At 42.3% G+C, this 23247-nt stretch overlaps 2 pseudogenes; one reads left to right on the top strand and one right to left on the bottom strand.

The window, feature by feature from the left end:
* Positions 1-1467: 1467 nt before the first annotated feature.
* On the bottom strand, positions 1468-6951 carry LOC127488344 (embryonic polyadenylate-binding protein 2 pseudogene; annotated as a pseudogene).
* Positions 6952-18764: 11813 nt separating this feature from the next.
* On the top strand, positions 18765-19882 carry LOC149119929 (ubiquitin-conjugating enzyme E2 R2 pseudogene; annotated as a pseudogene).
* The last annotated feature ends 3365 nt before the right edge of the window (positions 19883-23247 follow it).

Here is a 23247-nt window from a genome sequence, read left to right as displayed (position 1 = left end):
AGCCCCTTTAATAGGTACATTTTTAATAAGACATCTGGGGTTGGTAGTTTGGTACAGTGGTTAAGATGTCACTTGGGATTTCTTCATTCCATGTTGGAGTGCCTGGGTTCAAGTCCTGACTCTGCTGCTTCTGATTCCAGATTATGTTAATGTGCACCCTAGAGGCAGCAGGTGATGGCTCAAGTGTATGAGTTCCTGCCACCCATGTGGTGTGGCAAAGTGGGCAAACTAGGTGACCCCTATACTTACCTATTGAAGACATATTATTATCTCCATTTTGCAAGTAAGGAATGGAGGTGGCTCACAGATAGGTGAAAGGATAAAGTTACAATGCATGACTGGCAGAAATTCCAGCTCATTTGCCCCCATCTAACTCCCTGCCTGGTTTCCCCACAATGTTTTGTGTTTTTTGTTTGTCTGTTTGTTTGTTTGTTTGTTTTTGACAGGCAGAGTGGACAGTGAGAGAGAGAGACAGGGAGAAAGGTCTTCCTTTGCCGTTGATTCACCCTCCAATGGCCGCCATGGCCGGCGCGCTGCAGCCAGCGCACTGTGGTGATCTGAAGGCAGGAGCCAGGTGCTTCTCCCGGTCTCCCATGGGGTGCAGGGCCCAAGGACTTGGGCCATCCTCTACTGCACTCCCAGGCCACAGCAGAGACTGGCCTGGAAGAGGGGCAACCAGGATAGAATCCGGCGCCCCGACCGGGACTAGAACCCGGTGCCAGCGCCGCAGGTGGAGGATTAGCCTATTGAACCACAGTGCTGGCCCCCATAGTGTTTTGATCAGTAAAATGAAATTTAGAAAAAAAAATGAAAATCAAACAATATTTGACCAAATTTATATAACAATTTATTTTTATTTATTTTTAAGATATATTTATCTATTTGTTTGAAAAACAGAGTTACAGAGAGAGGGAGAAAGGGGGGAAAGAGAGAGAGGGAGAATATTCCATCCTTTGGTTCACTCACCAAATGGCTGGAAAAAGAGGGAAAGAATTGAGGTTGTAACTCCAAAGGAGGTGTGATGAAGAAAACATCTTTTTCTCTTCCCTCCCTTCTTCCCTCCCTTCTACTTCCCTCCCTTTTTTCCTTCTTTCCTTCCTTCCTTTCTGTATAAATACTTAATTGAAAGCCAAATTTTTTTCAGAAGTAGTTGGGAATGTGATTCGAAACCCAAGTGAGAAGCCTATAGGAGCAGGAACATATCATCTGTTGAAAGAGGAGGAAGAAAGATAGAATTTATATATGGGAAAGGTGTCTTGGATGATAGGAATATGAGAGAGTTCTCATCTCATTCATTATACTTGCTCAATGAAGTATGATCCAGGTCATCAGTGGACAGTAAGGGAAAGCCAGGGGTGTTACAAATCGAGGAGGAAAGGGGTGTGAAAAAGTAACATGGATAGTGGGGAAACCAATAGCCCAGAGCTGCCATCAAGCGGTCTCCCAAGAACAGCCTCACTCTCAAAATCAGTTTCCTTCAGTATGGTTCAAACCACAATGCCGCTCTCCACCAGCCCTGGCTCTGCCCGCAGGGTCTGAAGCAGGGCCTGCCATGGAGGCTGCATGGGAGAAGGGTGTAGCCCTGGAGCTGGGGTACAGCTGGATGTCCCTACGGTCAGTGGAGCTGATCCCAGGGAAGTTGGTCCTTTTGGGAAGCACCTGATGATCCAGCCTCAGAAGACCCTTTCATCTAGCTCCATGGCAACCTAGGCCCAGCTCTTAGTGGCAAACTCTATGTAGGCATAGCCTTGGGGCATCTGGAGAAGTCACACAGGATGGTCACGCAGTAGATCTCCCCACAGTGGTTGAAGTAGGCCCCCTAACTCCTCGGCCGTGCCACCGTAGTCCACGTTGCCTACATAGATGGACCTGTGGTCAGCCTCTACCTTCTCCTTGGAGGCACCGGGGAAGGGGCAGCCTGAGGTCTTGGGGCCTGGTGGCTACCCGGCCAGCACAGCCCCAGGGGCCCTCCTCCTCCTGGCCTTGCCCTGTGCTCTGGGCAGCTCTGGGGCACCCTCCTCCCACTCCATGGCCCACAGCTTCAGCTTGATGGCCTCCAGCTCCTGGTCAGGTACTGGGCACTAAGCCAGGTGCTCTGGCTCCAACAGAGAACACAGGAAGCCTGCATCTTCCCCAGTGTTGTCCACCGCATCCCCTTCCTTCCCTCCCCCTACCACTGACCTGGCCCCACTGGAGTCTTCTCAGTGCTGCCCCAGGCCCCCCAGCCCTGAGCCTTGGGGTCTGAGGAGACCATCTGGAGCCAGGCCTCGGTGGGTGGGGGAAGACCGTACAGCTCAGGAAAGGCCACATGGGCACACAGAGGGCATGGGCAAGGTGCAGCCCGGTTTATTCTCCTCCATGACTCAGGATTGTTCTTTAAACATCACAAGGTGAGACTAGTAAATAGAGTTTGCATATATAAATACACAATAGGAGACTTTCTCACCTTAACATGTGATCCAGAAACAAGAATTGTAAAAAACTGGTGATGAACATTTTATATTTTCTCTATAAGCTGCAAGATAAACAATCCATTCCACATGGCCCTTTTTTCTTTTTTCCTGCAGTTGGTAAATTCATTATTGTTTTTAATTGTGTTGGGCTATGATTTATTGTGGAATACTTCAGATGTAGAAACATTTATAAAGAAGAGCAAGGATACACACATCACTACCACTAAGATCCGGAACTAGAATCTTACACAAAGGGTTGCTGCTCTGTAGGCTCCTCTGACCCTATTTTACCTCCTTTCCCCAAGAAGTAACTATGCCCCCTGATTATGCCATTTAGCAGGTACCCATTTCATGTAGCATCTGCAAAAACCCCAGTCTATACTTGAGTATGTAGAGAATGTTGACAATGAGTATGAAAAATCAAGTGATGTGAAACTTATTTTGTTCCTGTAGCCCTCCTGGAAGGAGGGTTTCAGGGAGCCTCCCAAGCTGCCCAGGCTGCATGTGGGTGCAATGACCCAAGCACTTGGGCTATCTTCTACTGCTTTCCTGGGTGCATCAGAGAGTTGGATTGGAAGTGGAGTGCTCACATGTGATGATGGTACTGCAGCCAGTTGCTTTACCTACTATGTCACAGCACTAGCCCCAGGGAAAGAGAATGCTTGACATCCTTCCTTTCTGCCAAGTTTCAAGAACGGTGTAAATATTCATAGGGTTAAAAAAAAATATATTCATAGGGTTGTTCTCCAGGATAAATGGGCCTTGGTCAGTTTAGGTCTCTTCCTGACCTTTGCTAATTCTCCACCCAGAGGTGATCAAGTCCTGATTCTTTTGGATGTTCTTTGCAGCTTATTGTCAGTTTCTGCTTTTTTTGAATTGTGCAATTTGTTAGCCTATTGATACTATACTAACGCTTCTTGCCTCAGACTTTTGCACATGCAGCATGCTGCTGTTTGAGCCTGTGGTTCACCAAATTCCCTCACTGCTCTTGTTGTTTGTGGTATTTGGCTTGTTTTAAGTTTATTTTTGATGTTAATGACAGTGTTATTCTTTTTTATTATTTAATTCCCCAAGAGCTAATGCATGGTAAATTTTTGTACATAATGAGAAAATTTTGTTGTTTTGTACATTGTGAACAAGTTCAAATTTAGTAGAAAGTGTTGATAGATTAATATATAACTTTTCATGTGTGTATTCATTTGTTTTACAATTTTCCAAAACTTAGGGTGACCTTAATTATTGATTTTCCCATCTTCTATTAACTGTCCTTCCTTTATAATTATACTACATAGTAATAACTTGCTTATTATGTTTACTGTTGTGTTTATACACTTAACAATGGTGTATCAATATTTTCCCTTGCAATTCTGTAAGTTTTTGCCTTAGTTTGATGCTCTGTTACATGTATAGATATGAAGCACTTTAATGTCTTTTTAGACAATTGCCTGCTGTATCTTTATGTAACCTTTGCAAATTTTTTCTGACCTAAGTCCTGATTTGTCTGAATATAGATATTCCAGGTTTGTTTGGACTGGTGTTACAGTGGTCTATATTTCTGTATGCATTTAAATTTATATCTTTATGCTTATATCTTTTTTTAAAGATTTATTTACATGAATGAGAGAGAGAGAGAGAGAGAGAGAGAGAGAGATTCATCTTCCATATGCTTGTTCACTCCCTAGATGGCTGCAATGCCTGGGAATGGGTCAGGCCTAAGGAGCTCCTTTGAGGTCTCCTATGTGAGCGGCATGGCCTAAACACTTGCACCACCTCCCCTACTTTTTTAGGCTGTTATCAGAGAGTTGGATTGGAAGTGCAGTAGCTGGGACAGGAACTGGCACCCATATCAGATCCTGGTGTTGCAGGTGGTGGCTTTACCCCCTATCCCACCATGCCAGCCCTTATGCTTACCTTTTAAAATACATATTTTAATATATCTGAGTTGACAAACATTAGTTTACCATATAAAATGAAGTTTGGAAATATTTATACACTGTAAAACAGATAAGTCAAGCTAATTATAATATGTAGTTTATCACATATCTGTTTTTGAAGGTTTAATGTTTATTTGAAAGGCAAAGTTACAGAAAGAGGATGAAAGAGAAGGCAGAGAGAGAGAGAGAGAGAGAGAGAGAGAGAGAGAGAATCTTTCTTCTGTTGGTTCACTCCACAAAGGCCAGGGCTGGGATAGGCCAAAGCTAGGAGACTGGAACTCCACCTGGGTCTTCCACATGAGTATCAGGGATTCAGAGACTTGGATCATCTTCCCTGCTTTCCTAGGTGAATTAGCAAAAAACTAGATCAGAAGTAGAGCAACAGGGACCTGAACCAGTCATCATGGAATGTCAGTATGGCAGGTGGTGGCTTAACCCATTGTGCCACAATGCCAGCCTCCACATACCTATATTTCTTGTGGTGAAAATACTTAAATTCTAATCTCTTAGTTAATTTCCATAGTAGAGTACATTGTTATTATTTTCACTGTATTGTACATCAGACCTCTGGAACTCATTCCTCTTATGCAAATAAAATTTATTCTCCTTTGACCAACATGGTCTCAAATTCTCTCTATATTTAATTTTTGGTAGACAACACAAAATTATATACTTTTAATTTTCCTGTTACTCTTTTCTTAAAGATTTATTTATTTATTTGAAAGGTGGAGTTTACAGAAGGAGGCAGAGACAGAGAGAAAGAGGTCTTCATCTGCTGGTTCACTCCTCAAATGGCCATAATGGCCAGGGCTGGGCCAGGATGAAACCAGGAGCCAGGAGCTTCTTTTTGTTCTCCCATTGTGAGTACAGGGACCCAAGTACTGGTCCATCTTTTGCTTTCCCAGGAACATTAATAGGGAGCTGGATTGGAAGTGGAGCAGCTGAGACTCAAACCACTGCCCAAATGGGATGTCCGGGTTGCAGGCATCAGCTTTAACTGCTGTGCCACAGAACTGGCCCCTGTTATTCTATTTTTTATATATTAAGATAATATACATGTAAGGATATTGATGTAGTTGGATTAATATTTACCATGATTGTTTTCTGTTCTAGTTCTTATTTTCCTAAAGTCTTATTTTTTGTTTATATGAAAGACAGAGAAAGATCTTCCATCTGCTAGTTCAGCCCCATATTCCTCCAACAGTCATGGCTGGGCCAGGGAAGTGGGGAGCCAGGAACTCCATCTGGGTTTCCTACCTGTGTGGAAGAACCCAAGTATTTGAGCCATCACCTGCTGCTTTCTAGGGTGTGCATTAACAGGAAGTTGAATTAGAAACCATGTAACCAGACTCAATCCAGGAACTTCAATATGGGATGTGATTATCACATTGCTAGGACACAGCAACAGCCCCAATCTTTGGGTTTTAGATACACTTAGTTTTAGAACCCTAAATGATCATTTCACTCTAAGCCTTGGGAATTATTTTATACTATATGACACTGAATTAAATAAATGAATCATGCATCTTAGTAGAACTTTACTATGTAGAAGTAATACAGGCCAGCGCCGCTGGCTCACTAGGCTAATCCTCCGCCTTGCGGCGCCAGCACACCGGGTTCTAGTCCCGGTCGGGGCACCAGATTCTGTCCCGGTTGCCTCTCTTCCAGGCCAGCTCTCTGCTGTGGCCAGGGAGTGCAGTGGAGGATGTCCCAAGTCCTTGGGCCCTGCACCCCATGGGAGACCAGGATAAGTACCTGGCTCCTGCCATCGGATCAGCGCGGTATGCCGGCCGCAGTGCTCTGGCTGCGGCGGCCATTGGATGGTGAACCAACAGCAAAGGAAGACCTTTCTCTCTGTCTCTCTCTCTCTCACTGTCCACTCTGCCTGTCAAAAAAAAAAAAAGAAAAGTAATACAGTTAACCCTTTCTCTCTGTCTCCCTCTCTGACTAACTCTGCCTGTCTAATAAAAAAGGGGGGAGCGCCAGTGCCATGGCTCACTTGGTTAATCCTCTGCCTGTGGCACCAGCATCCCATCTGGGCACTGGTTCTAGTCTCAGTTGCTCCTCTTCCAGTCCAGCTCTCTGCTGTGGCCCAGGAAGGCAGTGGGGGATGGCCCGAGTGCTTGGGCCCCTGCACCCGCATGGGACCAGGAGGTGGTGCCTGGCTCCTGGCTTCAGATCGGTGCAGAGTGCCAGCCATAGTGGCCATTTGGGGGGATGAACCAATGGAAGGAAGACCTTTCTCTATATCTCCCTCTCTCACTGTCTAACTCTGCCTGTCTAATAAAAAAAAAGTTATGCAGTTAACATATAATTAATTACATTACTAATTATAGATTGATAATTGTAAATTTTTTAAAAGTTCTATGGCTATATATGGAGATAAATAAGTCAAATCTTAGTATATTTGTGGGCATCTAGCCAATAGTTAAGAAGCCAGTTAGAATGGCTACCTCCTGAATAAGAAAACCTAGACTTATTCTTGAAAGGGGCTCTTGATTGCGAATTCTTGTTATTGTGCTCTTTGGGAGGGAGAAGGTGATTGATGAAGTGGTTGATTCCATGCTGCGTATATGGAAGACCAAGACTGGTCTACTGGCTCTTAGGTGTATCATGGGACAGTATGGCCGATGAAGTCATTTTGAGAAAGAATTGTTAGATGGGACATCTTTCTGCCTCTACCTCACCAATCTAAAACAATCTTTTAAAAAAGGGAAGATAAGAAAATAAGTATATTTTATGTCTTAACATCAATAAAAATTGTTTGAAAATGTAAGCAGCAATGGACAGTTCCTCAGAATTCCCAGGAGATTATCTTGCTCTTCTCCAAATCCTAATGCAGATATCATGTCTATAAAATGTAGTTAATCGTTCATGACAAAATGTATACTGTTAATGTTAAATAATACACATTCATGTACTAAATACATGCAATTCATGAATATTCAACAACTAAAAGCAATAGCAAGAAAGAATTCCAGATGCTTGAAGCAGTTAAAGAATAAATTGCAGATGGATAGACCAATGGAACAGAATAGAAACACCAGAAATCAATCCAAACATCTACAGCCAACTTATATTTGATCAAGGATCCAAAACCAGTCCCTGGAGTAAGGACAGTCTATTCAATAAATGGTGCTGGGAAAATTGGATTTCCACGTGCAGAATCATGAAGCAAGACCCCTACCTTTCACCTTACACAAAAATTCACTCAACATGGATTAAAGACTTAAATCTACAACCCGACACCATCAAATTATTAGAGAGCATTGGAGAAACCCTGCAAGATATAGGAACTGGTAAAGACTTCTTGGAAAATACCCCAGAAGCACAGGCAGTCAAAGCCAAAATTAACATTTGGGATTGCATCAAATTGAGAAGTTTCTGTACTGCAAAAGAAACAGGAGAGTGAAGAGGCAACCAACAGAATGGGAAAAAATATTTGCAAACTATGCAACAGGTAAAGGGTTGATAAGCAGAATCTACAAAGAAATCAAGAAACTCCCCAACATCAAAACAAACAACCCACTTAAGAGATGGGCCAAGGATCTCAACAGACATTTTTCTTTTTTTTTAACTTTTATTTAATGAATATAAATTTCCAAAGTACGGCTTATGGATTACAATGGCTTCCCCCCCATAATGTCCCTCCCACCCACAACCCTCCCCTTTCCCATTCCCTCTCCCCTTCCATTCACATCAACATTCATTTTCAATTCTCTTTATATACAGAAGATCAGTTTAGCATACATTAAGTAAAGATTTCAACAGTTTGCTCCCACACAGAAACATAAAGTGAAAAATAATAGATGATTTTTTAAATGATGATGAAATCAGATCAGACCTATTGTCATGTTTAATCCCAGTGAGAGTCAAGTTGGGAATTGATAATTTCGTCTTTTTTTTTTTACAGAAGATCAGTTTAGGATACATTAAGTAAAGATTTCAACAGTTTGCACCCCCATAGAAACACAAAGTGAAATATACTGTTTGAGTACTCGTTATAGCATTAAATCTCAATGTACAGCACATTAAGGACAGAGATCCTACATGAGGAGTAAGTGCACAGTGACTCCTGTTGTTGACTTAACAAATTGACACTCTTGTTTATGGCATCAGTAATCACCCTAGGCTCTTGTCATGAGTTGCCAAGGCTATGGAAGCCCCTTGAGTTCTCCGACTCTTATCTTGTTTAGACAAGGTCATAGTCAAAGTGGAGGTTCTCTCCTCCCTTCAGAGAAAGGTACCTTCTTCTTTGAAGACCCGTTCTTTCCACTGGGATCTCACTCACAGAGATCTTTCATTTAGGTTTTTTTTTTTTTTTTGGCCAGAGTGTCTTGGCTTTCCATGCCTGAAATACTCTCATGTGCTTTTCAGCCAGATCCGAATGGCTTTAGGCCTGATTCTGAGGCCAGAGTGCTGTTTAGGACATCTGCCATTCTAGGAGTCTGCTGAGTATCTCGCTTCCCATGTTGGATCACTCTCCCCTTTATTTATTCTATCGGTTAGTGTTAGCAGGTACTAGACTTGTTTATGTGCTCCCTTTGACTCTTAGTCCTTTCATTATGATCAATTGTGAACTGAAATTGATCACTTGGAATAGTGAGATGGCATTGGTACATGCCACCTTGATGGGATTGAATTGGAGTCCCCTGGTATGTTTCTAATTCTACCGTTTGGGACAAGTCAGCTTGAGCATGTCCCAAATTGTACATCTCTTCCCTCTCTTATTCCCACTCTTATGTTTAACAGGGATCACATTTCAGTTTAATTTCAACACTTAAGAATAACTGTGTATTAATTACAGAATTAAACCAGAACAGACATTTTTCAAAAGAGGAAATCCAAATGGCCAACAGACACATGAAAAAATGTTCAAGATCACTAGCAATCAGGGAAATGCAAATCAAAATCACAATGAAGTTTCACCTCACCCCGGTTAGAATGGCTCACATTCAGAAATCTACCAACAATAGATGCTGGCGAGGATGTGGGGAAAAGGGACACTAACCCACTGTTGGTGGGAATGCAATCTGGTCAAGCCACTATGGAAGTCAGTCTGGAGATTCCTCAGAAACCTGAAAATAACCCTACCATTCAACCCAGCCATCCCACTCCTTGGAATTTACGCAAAGGAAATTAAATTGACAAACAAAAAAGCTGTCTGCACATTAATGTTTATTGCAGATCAATTCACAATAGCTAAGACCAGGATCAACCCAAATGCCCATCAACAGTAGACTGGATAAAGAAATTATGGGACATAATTTTGACAGCAGTCAAAAACAATGAAATCTGGTCATTTGCAACAAGATGGAGGAATTTGGAAAACATCATGCTGAGTGAACTAAGCCAGTCCCAGTCTAATTTCCTCTTCTTTTCTTTGGTTTGATTGTATATTTTCCTGTACTCTGTCTTCTGATATTCTCTCTTCTGCTTCACCCATTCTGTTTTTAAGGCTTTCTAATGTGTTTGTCATTTGATCTATTGAATTCTTCACTTCATTATGATTTCTCGTCACTATCACAGTTTCCTGTTGTACTAGTTGTTTCATTTCATTTTGATTCCTCCTTAATATTTCATTTTCATGAGAGAGATTTTCTATCTTGTCCATTAAGGATTTCTGTAGTTCGAGAATTTGTTTCTGAGAACTTCTTAATGTTCTTATCAATTTTTTGAGACCCGCTTCTTGCATTTCTTCTATCTCATCATCTTCATAATCTTGAATTGGGGTGTCTATTTCATTTGGGGGCATCATAGCATCTTCCTTGTTCTTGTTACCTCGGCTTTTGCATTTGTTTGTCATATTGGAGATATTCTTTGTTTTTTTCTTGTTATACTGTGACTCTAGATTAAGAGGACTGTCTGCTTTTGATGGATCCTTAGAGGCTGTGATGGGTGTGGCCAGAGAGCTCTGGTTACAGGGTTAGGGGTGTGCCAAAGGTGATTCACCCTGATTGTTCTCTTGCTCTCTCTCTCTCTCTCTCTTTTTTTTGACTCAGTTGGGAAGTAATTCCACATAGCTGAGTGGAATTGAGAGTAGTTGATGTATGAAATTTGGTCCCGGGCGGAGCCAAGATGGCGGAATAGTGAGGGCGCGCACCGATAGTCCGGGAAAATTTAGTTTAATAAAAGGGGAGTTACGGTAGCTGCAGAAAATAGAACCAAAAAAAAATTGCAGGGGAAACCCTTCTAGATGGAGCAGCCGTGAATCGGAGGACCTACTGGGAGAACAAGGTCGCCCACCGCACGGAAGCCAAGTCGCGGGACCGAGCCGCAGAAGCCCCAGGGTCTGCACGCCAGTGCTCCAAGGGGATTGCATGCCACACAGACAACAGCGGGGAGACTTGGGACGCTCAGGGCTCCGAGTCCACACATCGGCGCTGGAAGGGGAGGTGAGCTCAATAACCCGAGACATTGGTGGGGAAACGGGGGTCAGAATCTAGAGGGGGGCCGGAAAGTGCAGCAAACTCACTACCGGAAAGAAGGAAAAAAAAAAAAGCTTCGGGGTTTCTCTTCCCCCTAACCTTGCAAAGGTTACAAGGCTGCAAGGCTTGAAGAATTCCCAAGAGACAAAAAGCAGGCCTCCTCTCTGGATTTACATATCAATGGGGGAGAGCTAAGGAACTGAGTCACTACAATTCAGTAGCCTAGGCAACCCAGTGGGAGTCCAGAGGAGAAACGGAGCCTACACAGACTCTTTGGGTAGAAGCCAGAGACTGGAAGCTAAATACCATCAATTCTGCACAGCCGTGCCTTGCGGTATTACTTACCCACTGAATAAGTAAAATAAATAAATAAATAAATAAATACATAAATAAAAAGAGAGAGATTTACCACGCATAACCTGAGGGTGTCACCTTTGCAGGAAACTCATGACTGGAGCATAGGGAGATTACTGATGCCATTGACAGGAAGAGTCAAAATGAAACTCAGAAACTAGTAGAACAGGAAAGTGTGATAGTGAAGAGAAATCAAAATGAAATGAAGAGCTCAATAGATCAAATGACAAACACATTAGAAAGCCTTAAAAACAGAATGGGTGAAGCAGAAGAGAGAATATCGGACTTAGAAGATAGAGCACAGGAAAACATACAGTCAAACCAAAGAAAAGAAGAGGAAATTAGAAACCTAAAAAATATTGTTGGGAATCTACAGGATACTATTAAAAAACCCAACATTCAGGTTCTAGGAGTTCCTGAAGACATGGAGAGGGAGAAAGGATTAGAAGGCCTTTTTAGTGAGATATTAGCAGAAAATTTCCCAGGTTTGGAGAAGGACAGAGACATCCTAGTACAGGAAGCTCACAGAACCCCTAATAAACATGACCAAAAGAGATCCTCACCGCGACACATGGTAATTAAACTCACCACAGTGAAACATAAAGAAAAGATCCTAAAATGTGCAAGAGAGAAACGCCAGATTACTCTCAGAGGATCTCCAATCAGACTCACAGCTGACTTCTCATCACAAACACTACAAGCTAGGAGGGAATGGCGAGATATAGCCCAGGTACTAAGAGAGAAAAACTGCCAGCCCAGAATATTATATCCTGCAAAGCTCTCATTTGTGAATGAAGGTGAAATAAAGACCTTTCACAGCAAAGAGAAATTGAAAGAATTTGTTGCCACTCGTCCAGCCCTGCAAAAGATGCTTAAAGATGTGTTACACACAGAAACACAGAAACAGGGTCATCAATATGAAAGAAGGTAAATTAAGGAAATCTCACACCAAAAGATCACAGGAAGTTCAAAACATATATCAGAAAATATCTTTGGCAAATGGCAGGGCAAAGCTACTACTTATCAATAGTCACATTGAACATTAATGTCCTGAACTCTCCAGTTAAAAGACACCAATTGGCTGATTGGCTTAAGGAACAAAACCCAACTATTTGCTACCTACAAGAAACACATCTTTCCAATAAAGATCCATACAGACTAAAAGTGAAAGGCTGGAAAAAGATATACCATGCCAACAGAAATGAAAAAAGAGCGGGCGTAGCCATCTTAATACTGGACAACATAAACTTTACCACAAAAACTGTTAGGAGACACAAAGAGGGGCACTATATAATGATTCAGGGATCAATTCAACAGGAAGATATAGCGATTATCAATGTATATGCACCTAATTACAGGGCACCGGTTTATTTAAAAGATTTGTTAAGGGACTTAAAGGGAGACTTAGACCCCAATACAATAGTACTGGGGGAATTCAATACTCCACTCTCAGAAATAGACAGATCAACAGTACAGAAGATCAACAAGGAGACAGTAGATTTAAACGACACTATAGCCCAAATGGATCTAACAGATATATACAGAACTTTTCATCCTACACAGAAAGCATTCACATTCTTCTGAGCAGTACATGGAACCTTCTCTAGGATTGACCACATACTAGGCCATAAAGCAAGTCTTAGCAAATTCAAAAGAATTAGAATCATACCATGCAGCTTCTCAGACCATAAAGGAATGAAGTTGGAAATTAGCAACTCAGGAATCCCTAGAGCATATGCAACCACATGGAGATTGAACAACATGCTCCTGAATGAACAATGGGTCATAGAAGAAATTGAAAGAGAAATCAAAAATTTTCTGGAAGTAAATGAGGATAACAGGACAACATACCAAAACTCCACAAAAAAAAAAAAAAAACCACTTAAGAGATGGGCCAAGGACCTCAAGAGACATTTTTCAAAAGAGGAAATCCAAATGGCCAACAGACACATGAAAAAATGTTCAAGATCACTAGCAATTAGAGAAATGCAAATCAAAACCACAATGAGGTTTCACCTCACCCCGGTTAGAATGGCTCACATTCAGAAATCTACCAACAATAGATGCTGGCGAGGATGTGGGGAAAAAGGGACACTAACCCACTAACCCACCAACAGTGGGTTGGTGGGAATCCAAACTGGTTATGCCACTATGGAAGTCAGTCTGGAGATTCCTCAGAAACCTGAATATAACCCTACCATTCAACCCAGCCATCCCACTCCTTGGAATTTACCCAAAGGAAATGAAATTGGCAAACAAACAAGCTGTCTGCACCTTAATGTTTATTGCAGATCAATTCACAATAGCTAAGACCTGGAACCAACCCAAATGCCCATCAACAGTAGACTGGATAAAGAAATTATGGGACATGTACTCTATAGAATACTACACAGCAGTCAAAAACAATGAAATCCGGTCATTTGCAACAAGATGGAGGAATTGGGAAAACATCATGCTGAGAGAATTAAGCCAGTCCCAAAGGGACAAGTATCATATGTTCTCCCTGATCGACAACAGCTAACTGAGCACCAAAGGGGAAACCTGTTGAAGTGAAATGGACACTATGAGAAACAGTGACTTGATCAGCTCTTGTCCTGACTGTTGATGTACAATGTAATACTTTATCCATTTTAGTATTTTTTTTCTTGTTCTAGTACTATTGGTTGAACTCTGTAATTAACACACAATTATTCTTACGTGTTTAAATTTTAACTGAAAAGTGATCCCTGTTAGGAATCTGGAAAGCATTATGCTGAGTGAAATAAGCCAGTCCCAAAGGGACAAATACCATATGTTCTCCCTGATCAGTGACAACTGACTCAACACCAAAAAGGAAACCTCCTGAAGTGAAATGGACACTCTGAGAAATGGTGACTTGATCAGCCCTTGCCCTGACTGTTGATGAGCAACTTAATACGTTATCCCTCTTAGTATTTTTTTTGTTTATTTGTTCTACTTAATACTTTTGGTTGAATACTGTAATCAATACTCAGTTATTCTCAAGTGTTGAAACTTAACTGAAAAGTGATCGTTGTTAAATATAAGAGTGGGAATAAGAGAGGGAAGAGATGTGCAATTCGGGACATGCTCAAGCTGACTTACCTCAAGCAGTAGAGTTAGAAACATACCAGGGCATTCCAATTCAATCCCATCAAGGTGGCATGTACCAATGCCATCTCACTAGTCCCGGTGATCAATTTCTGTTCACAATTTATCATAATGATAGGACTAAGAGCCAAAGGGAGCACATAAACAAGACTAGTGTCTGCAAATACTAGCTGATAGAATAAAAAAGGGAGAGAACAATCCAACATGAGAAGTGAGATACACAGCAGACCCATAGAATGGAAGATGTCCTAAACAGCACTCTGGCCTCAGAATCAGCCCTTAAGGCACGCGGATCTGGCTGAAAAGCCCATGAGAGTATTACAGGCATGGAAAGCCAAAACACTCTGGCAAAAAAAAAAAACCCTACATGAAAGATCTCTGCGAGTGAGATCCCAGTGAAAAGAACAGGTCATCAAAGAAGGAGGTACCTTTTTCTGAAGGGAGAACTTCCACTTTGACTATGACCTTGTCTAAATATGATCAGAGTCAGTGAACTCAAAAGGCTTCCATAGCCTTGGCAACTCATGACAAGAGCCTAGGGTGATTACTGATGCCATAAACAAGACTGTCAATTTGTTAAGTCAACAACAGGAGTCATTGTGCACTTACTCCTCATGTAGGATCTCTGTCCTTAATGTGCTGTACATTGTGATTTAATGCTGTAACTAGTACTCAAACAGTATTTTTCACTTTGTGTTTCTATGTGGGTGCAAACTGTTGAAATCTTTACTTAATATTTTCTAAAATGATCTTCTGTATATAAAGAGAATTGAAAATGAATCTTGATGTGAATGGAAGGGGGGAGGGAGAGGGAAAGGGGAGGGTTTCAGGTGGGAGGGAAGTTATGGGAGGGGGAAGCCATTGTATTCCATAAGCTGTACTTTGGAAATTAATATTCATTAAATAAAAGTTAAAAAATAAGTGAATGAGGATATCAGGACTGAGCAAACAAAATCCTTGACCTTCGAGAGCTTACTATCTATGATTGTGGAAATTTTCTAGATCAAATCTGGATTGGTCTCTGAGAGTTGAAGAAGAATAATGAGGCTAAATGCGGTGGTGAGAAGTGGAACAAAGCTTTATTAAATAATAATAAAGCTCCCATCAATGGCAGAAGCTGGTGGAAAAGGACCAAGCTGAGGTAGACACAGTCCAGTGGTATTTATGATTCTCATATTGATTGGTTTCTAAAAGAAGATGGGACTGAAGCTGACTGGAACCTGCTATGATGGCTGTTGTTGTTGGGCGGAGGAGCTATGGTCAGGGTTGCAGAAGGAACTTTCCTAATTTATTCAACAGAACATTGGTGGTTAAACCAGTTGAGCTGGACTGGGCCCCTCAAGGTCAAGCACAATATCTTGCTTTTACAGCCTGTGTGTGAACATGTAGGCAAGAAGTAGGGAGATAGTAGGGGTCTGATCTGGTCTTAAGATGGAATTTTGTCTCTTGTTCCTGAGGTGTTGGGGTCCTTCTCACTAGTAGATGACACGAGGAAAAAGTTATAAGTCTATTTGATGGCTGCCACAATTAGGTGAATAAACAAGATTTATTTTCTAAGACAAGTTTGACAATTAAAAGGGGCATACTAATAATTACAAAGGGATGAAATGTGTGAACAAGAACCATCAGAAACAATGCAAGTTGAATGGTTACTCTAGATATGTCATTTATTAAACAAGAATTTATTGAACAGTCTTTTTTGTGGTGTGTTACAAGAACTACCAGCCACTTGATTTCCCTAGAAATTGAAGTAAGAGATACTAAGCAGCAGAATTTAGGATCTGGATATGAAGTGGAACATCTGGGACACGAACCAGCACCCACATAAGATGCTGGCATCTCAGGCACTACCTGCTATGCTACAATGCTAATCTTCTCTGTGTGTTCACATTCTAATTTCTGAATAAAATTTACTGTATTTCAGCAATAAGAATTCTTCTCTTTATGCATGACAATGATCTGGAATAAAAAATACATATATGCACTACCCCACAGAACTAACACCAAATTCACAGTGGCCAACTGCTAATCTTGTTTGTGTTTCCTGTGGAGGGGCAAAGAGGTCATACTATCTGCTATCTCCTTGTTCAGTTTCTATGCTGGCAAACCTCTTTTCATTTTCTCTCTTAGTCCCACATAAGAAGTCAACTTCCTTAACCAATTCATTCATCTGTCTAGCAAAATCATTGCCACACTTCCCTTGCCAGAACCTTGCTCAGATCATGCATCCAGGGTAAACACACTGGCCAGCAACAGAAGCTGCACAAAGTGTTCATGCCATGAGTCATATCCTGCATGTATTAACCAGAGGCCAGACTGAGGGAGCTGCTTGCCATCACCCACCCCAGAGTGTTGCCCCTAACTCAAGTTTATCTAAGTTCAGAGGAACATAAGAGGAAAGGCATGGGGCCAGGAGACCATCCCTCCTTTCCAAGGCAGTCCACAACCCCATCAGCTGTAGAAAAGGATGTCTCCATGGTGACATTCCAACCTCAGGGCCAGTGCATCAGAGTTCTTTCAGGTGCAGGCCTTGAAAGTCCTCAGTCTCAAGTTCTCTTAGTGATGGTGCGACAGGGCTAGTTCTGTTCACTCTCCACCACCCATTCCTGGACATCTTAACACCTTCAGTTAGCGTCATGTGCTCAAAAACATGACTAAATTTGCACACTCTGACCTCAATTAATGTGGTGGACAGGCAAGTGATGTAGCCACCTTCTGAACCTGCCATTTACCCCATTGACCAACAGGTCTTAGTGGCCCAGGCCTTCTCCCCAAATACTCTCTAAAGTATCTCAAGATCATTCCTCCCTTTGGCTGGCCTTATGAGTTTGTAGTTTTCCAGTTGTACCTCCTCACAAGGCAGGGGGCGCTTTTGAGCTGTGAAACAGAAGTTCTTATGTTGTTAAAGGAAGACATTTTAAGGCTTACCATGAACCAAGTCTTCCACCTCCATTTTCTCACCTTCCAGTATACCTACAAGTATTAGGCTCATAAAATGATGTGTTCTATTTAGATAATATCTCATTATTCTGTTTACTCAACAGGTAGTTATCATCTGCTTTCTAATGTAAGCCCATGGGAGATCTGATCACAGGAGAGGTTTAGGCTAAGTAGAAAATGCTTAGATTTCCCAAGGATTAGGGAACTTCAGAGTTAAAAAGATTCTGACCTCAATAATGGGAGTTTCCACAATGCCTCCAGTCAGCGAAGAACTCTGGCTACAACCAGAGATGCATCTCTCCCTCTTATTAGGACTCTCTGCAAAGGCATCAGGTTATACTGGGAGACCTTGGCCTTGGCCAAGCTAGTGATGGCCCTGGTAGCTTCTCAATCAGTCAGGACTCATCTTCTTGGCTCAGGTTCAGTTATCAAGCCTTCTGTCTAGCCTCTGCATTTCACTCAACACAGTGATGTTGGTGTATTACAGCATAGCAGGTTAAGCTAACTCCTGCAATGCCAGCATGTCATAAGTGCACAGGTGCATGTCCTTGCTGCTACTTCTCATCCAGTTCTGTGCTAATTCATTTAGGAAGACAGGCAGTGGATAATGGCCCAAGTGCTTGGGCTCCTGAAGTCCATGTGGGAGACCTGAAAGGAATTTCAGGCTCCTGACCTTGGCCTGGCCCCACCTCTTGCAGTTATGGACATTTGGGAAATGTAACTCTGCCTTTCAAATAAATAAAATAAATATTTTGAAAAAGGACAATCATATCAGTTCTCGGCTCTACCAGCTCTGAGACTTGACCTTAACCCAGTGGTTCCAACCTGACCTCGGCATGGCTAGAAATCACCGTATCAGGAAATGGTGCCTTAATCCCACCTACAAATGAAGCAGGTGATTCTACAGAGCACCTTCAGCATTTCTCACGTTGTTCTGTAATTGTCTAAAACTTTTCATCTCTCCCCCAAGACTGGAGGCACCTTTAGGGTAGGCATTATTGCCATATGATTCATGTAGCATCAATTATACACAGCACCAAGCATAAATCAGGCATGTGTCCTTCTCTATATTCCTCCTTGTCAACTCTGTCACTCCTGAAGTGCAAGAGGCTCTTGCTCTTCTCCTCCACTAGTCCCCATGGGCAGCTGCTACCGTGAGAACCCTATGCACTGCACATCCTACCCCCTCTGCACATCCGCACCCTCCATCCCAGAAGAGAATAAGATGGCCAGTGATCCCGGAATTGTCAAAACTGCAAAGGCCTCTCCCCTTACCATCACTGGCCTTCTGCTTTCTTTCCCCAAATCTGCCTCTTCTCCCTCCATCAACTGAGGCCCTACGGGAAAAGATAATTGGTAAGTCCAGGATTAGGAATGACTTCCTCTAACTCCCTGGACTCCCTCTGCCCCACACTACATGTCACACCACCCATGTGAGTGAAGAAGACCCAGGTAGTCCATCAAAAAGAGAGGCCTGGTGCCGTTCAGCTTGATGCCAAGTGGAGGGGGGAGCCTGGTCCATTCTGGCTGGTTTATGAGACCCTAACATGGCCACCTCAATGGCACATGATGAGCCATTGGATGATAAGCCCATGGAAGGTTCCAGTACTCAACTGAAATATCTGCAGGAAGAACCCATGGAGGGCTTCTAAATCATTCTGATTGATGAGTTTGTCCCCTGCAACTTGGAGATCACCACCTTCTGACCCCCCACTTCCTTCGGGAAGGCTGCCACTTCAAGGCACATATTACATTTCCTAATAACTACCCATATTTATAACTTACCTTCAGATTCTTAACCAACATATGGCACCCCAACATTTCTGAGAATGGTTAGAGATGCATTGCAACTCTTCATCCACCTATTGATGACACACAGAGTAAAGAACTGTTCTCTGAAAGGTGGATGCTATTCCAAATGTGAGGACTACACTGTTAAATGCAATCATATTGCATAATTGGCCCAATACCTTCTCCCCAGCCAATATAGTTGCTTTGGTTGTGTTCAGGAAATGGAAGGATATTAAAGAAAACAGATAAAGAGGATACTGGGTCCAGCACTGTGGTGTAATGGATTAAAACAGCCTGCAATGCCGGCACCCCATATGGGCAACAGTTTGAGTCCCAGCTGCCCCTCTTCCAATCCAGCTCTGCTGTTGCCTGAGAAAGCAGTAGAAGATGGCCCAAGTCCTTGGGCCCCTGTAACCATGTGGGAGAAACAAAAGAAGTTCCTGGCTCCTGGTTTTGGATCGGCTCAGCTCTGGTCATTTTGGTCATTTGGGGAGTGAACCAGCAGATGGAAGACCTTTACTCACTCTGGCTCTACCTCTCTCTCTAACTCTATCTTTCAAATAAATAAAAATAAATCTTTTTTAAAAAAAGAAAATACTGAAGTCACTAGGAAGCAGAATTGCTTCTTGGCTTTTTGGCTAAGATCAAGTTTAGTGTCGTTAGGAAGCAGGTTTCAGCTACTAAGGCTAAGACAGAAAAGGATGATGTGAAGGTCCCCACAAACCTGGCAGAATACTGCACGTAATTTAAAGGGCCATTCAATGACAATAGTTCAGATTTGCTTTATGCCGACTTATAAAATGATGGCATGGGTGATTATGAGGAGGAAGATGCTAACTGTTCTTTCAATTCTGGGAATGAGGAGCCCCAGTGAACTCGCTCAGCTTCTCATACTTCCCTGCCTCTTCAGGCCGAAGGGAAGGAAGCAAGTGGGGACTTAGCAGTGACCCATCAGCAAAACACTTTCACTGCAGGTGAGAAAAGCAAAAAACAAGCACAGCTCCTGCCTACTCCCCTTGTGGATCTCAGTTTTCTTTTTATGGACTTTCAGGGGAGAGCAAATACCACTCCATGAAAGAAGTTTTGCATTCTTCACTCTTCCATCACTTCATTCATTCTTTTTATCTTAAATGGCAGCAACCAATTCCTACCTGATGTCTTCCCTACAGAATGTTCTCAGCAATACATATTCATGTTCCTGAATAGTTATTCTTTCTGGATGTTTAATGTGTTTGAAGCTGAGAACTCATAAATGCTGTGTGTACTGAGTAGCAAAGGAAAATGGAAGTGAAAACACACAAAAAATTTAAAAAGCAAATTTTCCAAGGGGTACTTCATTTACATTAGTGTTTATTCATCCATTCTGCCCCATGGTGGTGAATTTTGCTTCTTTCAGCTCACCAGGCTGGAATATAGTGTGCACTGAGGACTTTATGCTTAGGTTAAGCCTTATGAAATATGGTCCTTTAGCCTCTATGAAAGCATCCTAACAAATGAGTCAGCTGCTTTGAAGAGAGGATCAGATTTTGTTTTATGAAATAAATTGGGACATAAAGCATGAAATAAATATTTATACATTAAAACAGGCATGCCAAAAATATTTGTGAGCAAGTGAGGGAATGAAGAGCAGTGAGGACAGATGGCACTTCCCTTAGTGCCAGGGGAGTGGAAATGTGTCTCCCTAGTTTCCCATTCTTGCAGTTGGGACAAGATCATCTTCCTCTGATTGTCACCTAGACATTACCTACACTTGCTCAATCAGCCAACAAAGATGCAGAGTACCACCGGTAAGAGATTCAGCAGTAAATATGACAATGCAACCTCTATCCTTAAAGAGTTTCTATACTGAACATGTGGTGGAAAAGGAAGAATAGGAAAATAAATAAGCAAGAATAAATAAAATAATAAATATAAGAGGCTATAAGATACCCTTTTCTGTCTCTGACTTTGTTATATCCCTAGTTCTGGAAAAAGAATAGTGTACAGTCAGGGCCAACACTGTGGTGCCATGGGTTAAAGCCCTGGCCTGAAGTGCCAGCATCCCATATGGGTGCTGGTTCTAGTCCCGGCTACTCCACTTCTGAATCAGCTCTCTGCTATGTCCTGGGAAAGTAATAGAAGACGGCCCAAGTCCTTGGGCACCTGCACCCATGTGGGAGACCAGAAGGAAACTCCTGTCTCCTGGCTTTGGATTAGCACAGCTCCGACCATTGCAGCCAATTGGCAAATGAACCAGTGGATGGAAGAGCTCTCTTGCTCTCTCTCTCTCTCTCTCTCTCTCTCTCTCTCCTCTCTCTGTGTAACTCTGACTTTAAAATAAATACATAAATAAATCTTTAAAAAAAAGAAAGAATAGGGTACAGTCAACCTTATCTGTTAAGAATAAAAAAACACACCTTCTATCTATATAAGAGGGCTTCTTTATGCCCCACCTTAAGCCTTTCATGGTCACCTTGACTTCTCCCAGAATGTGATTTTTTTCTTCTTCTTTTTTTATTTTAGTGCTGTAGAAATCAATTTTAAGAATTCCAAAACCTCATCAATCTATAACCTGTTTTGGACAAAGATAAGGCAAAATGCACTCAAATAATGGGACAGTATAAAAGTTCAGTATATACTTGTTGCTCTGCACTACAGTTTAACGTAACACTTGGCTCTCTTAAGTTTTTGCTCTGCTTCACTAGAAAACAGAACCTAAGGTGAAGCTTATTTGTTTAAACTTAATTGGAAAATACAAGCCTAGGACACCAAGAAGTAAAAGGAGAGGGGCAGGCACTGTGGCATAGTGGGTAAAGCTGTCTGAAGTGCTGGAATCCCATATGGGTGCCAGTTCAAGTCCCAGCTGTTCCACTTCTGATCCAGCTCTCTGCTATGGCCTTGGAAAAGCAGTAGAAAATGGTCCAAGTCTTTGGGCTCCTGCACACACATGGGAGACCCAGAGGAACCTCCTGGCTTCTGGCTTCAGATCAGTGCAACCCGGGCTGTTGTGGTCGATAGGGAGTGAACCAATGGATGGAAGATGTCTTTTTCTCTCTCTGCCTCTCCTCTCTCTCTCTGTAACTCTGACTTTCAAATAAATAAATAGATCTTTAAAAAAAGAAAGAAAGAAAGAAAGAAAGAAAGAAAGAAAGAAAGAAAGAAAGAAAGAAAGAAAGAAAGAAAGAAAGAGAGAGAGAGAGAGAGAGACTGGCGCCGCAGCTCAATAGGCTAATCCTCCACCTGTGGCGCCAGCACACCGGGTTCTAGTCCCAGTCGGGGCGCCAGATTCTGTCCCGGTTGTCCCTCTTCCAGTCCAGCTCTCTGCTGTGGCCCGGAAGTGCAGTGGAGGATGGCTCAAGTCCTTGGGCCCTGCACCTGCATGGGAGACCAGGAGAAGCACCTGGCTCCTGGCCTCGGAGCAGCGCGGTGTGCAGGTCACAGCGTGCCAGCCACAGTGGCCATTGTGGGGTGAACCAACAGCAAAGGAAAACCTTTCTCTCTGTCTCTCTCTCTCTCTCTCTCTCACTGTCCACTCTGCCTGTCAAAAAAAAGAAAAGAAAAGAAAAGAAAAGAAAAGAAAAGAAAAGAAAAGAAAGGAGAATGAGGAAAATAAAATAAAAGGGACTATTTACCAAATTTCTCAGAGCTTGAAATAAATGCTAACTAGTTTTTCTGTCTCACAGGATATACTTCTGGGTAGGATAGACTGTATGTGACAATTTCATCTCAGATGGAGGAACGGAAAGGTAATGTTAATCCATCACTCTGGTGACCATGCAGATTCCACATGATACATCATTTTGGTTCATCTAAGACTTGAAATAGTGAGCATAGTCAAAGCCCCTTGTTTGGTTGATCTAGATCTGCTGCAGTACCAACACTGGTATCAAAACCTGACTATCCAGGGGAGGTAGAGATAAGATGTGTTGGTAAAAGAGGTGACAGAAGTGGCAGATGGTCCAATAAGCAATTGGCCAAAGGCTGGGGTCAAAGATTAAGATGAGGAAGTGAATTTAAGGAGTCAAATAAACTGAGACAAGTAAACAGATCCAAGACCAACCTAAACAGTATCCTAGTTTCTGGGTTAAGTGATTGAACTTAAAGCAACACTGAGAACAGGAACCAAAGATAGGACAAAAAAAATTCTCCCACTACATTCACAAAACTTCAGTAATAAAGCAAGGTAGCCATCAAACCTAGATTTTATCCAGCAACTGAAAACTAAAACCACAGGACACAAGGACAGTACATGGCAGTCCC

This window comes from Oryctolagus cuniculus, chromosome 21 (genome assembly GCF_051225735.1).
Source record: "Oryctolagus cuniculus isolate XC-2025 breed Fujian yellow rabbit chromosome 21, ASM5122573v1, whole genome shotgun sequence".
NCBI lineage: Eukaryota > Metazoa > Chordata > Mammalia > Lagomorpha > Leporidae > Oryctolagus > Oryctolagus cuniculus.
This window is presented reverse-complemented; position numbering and strand designations above follow the sequence as displayed.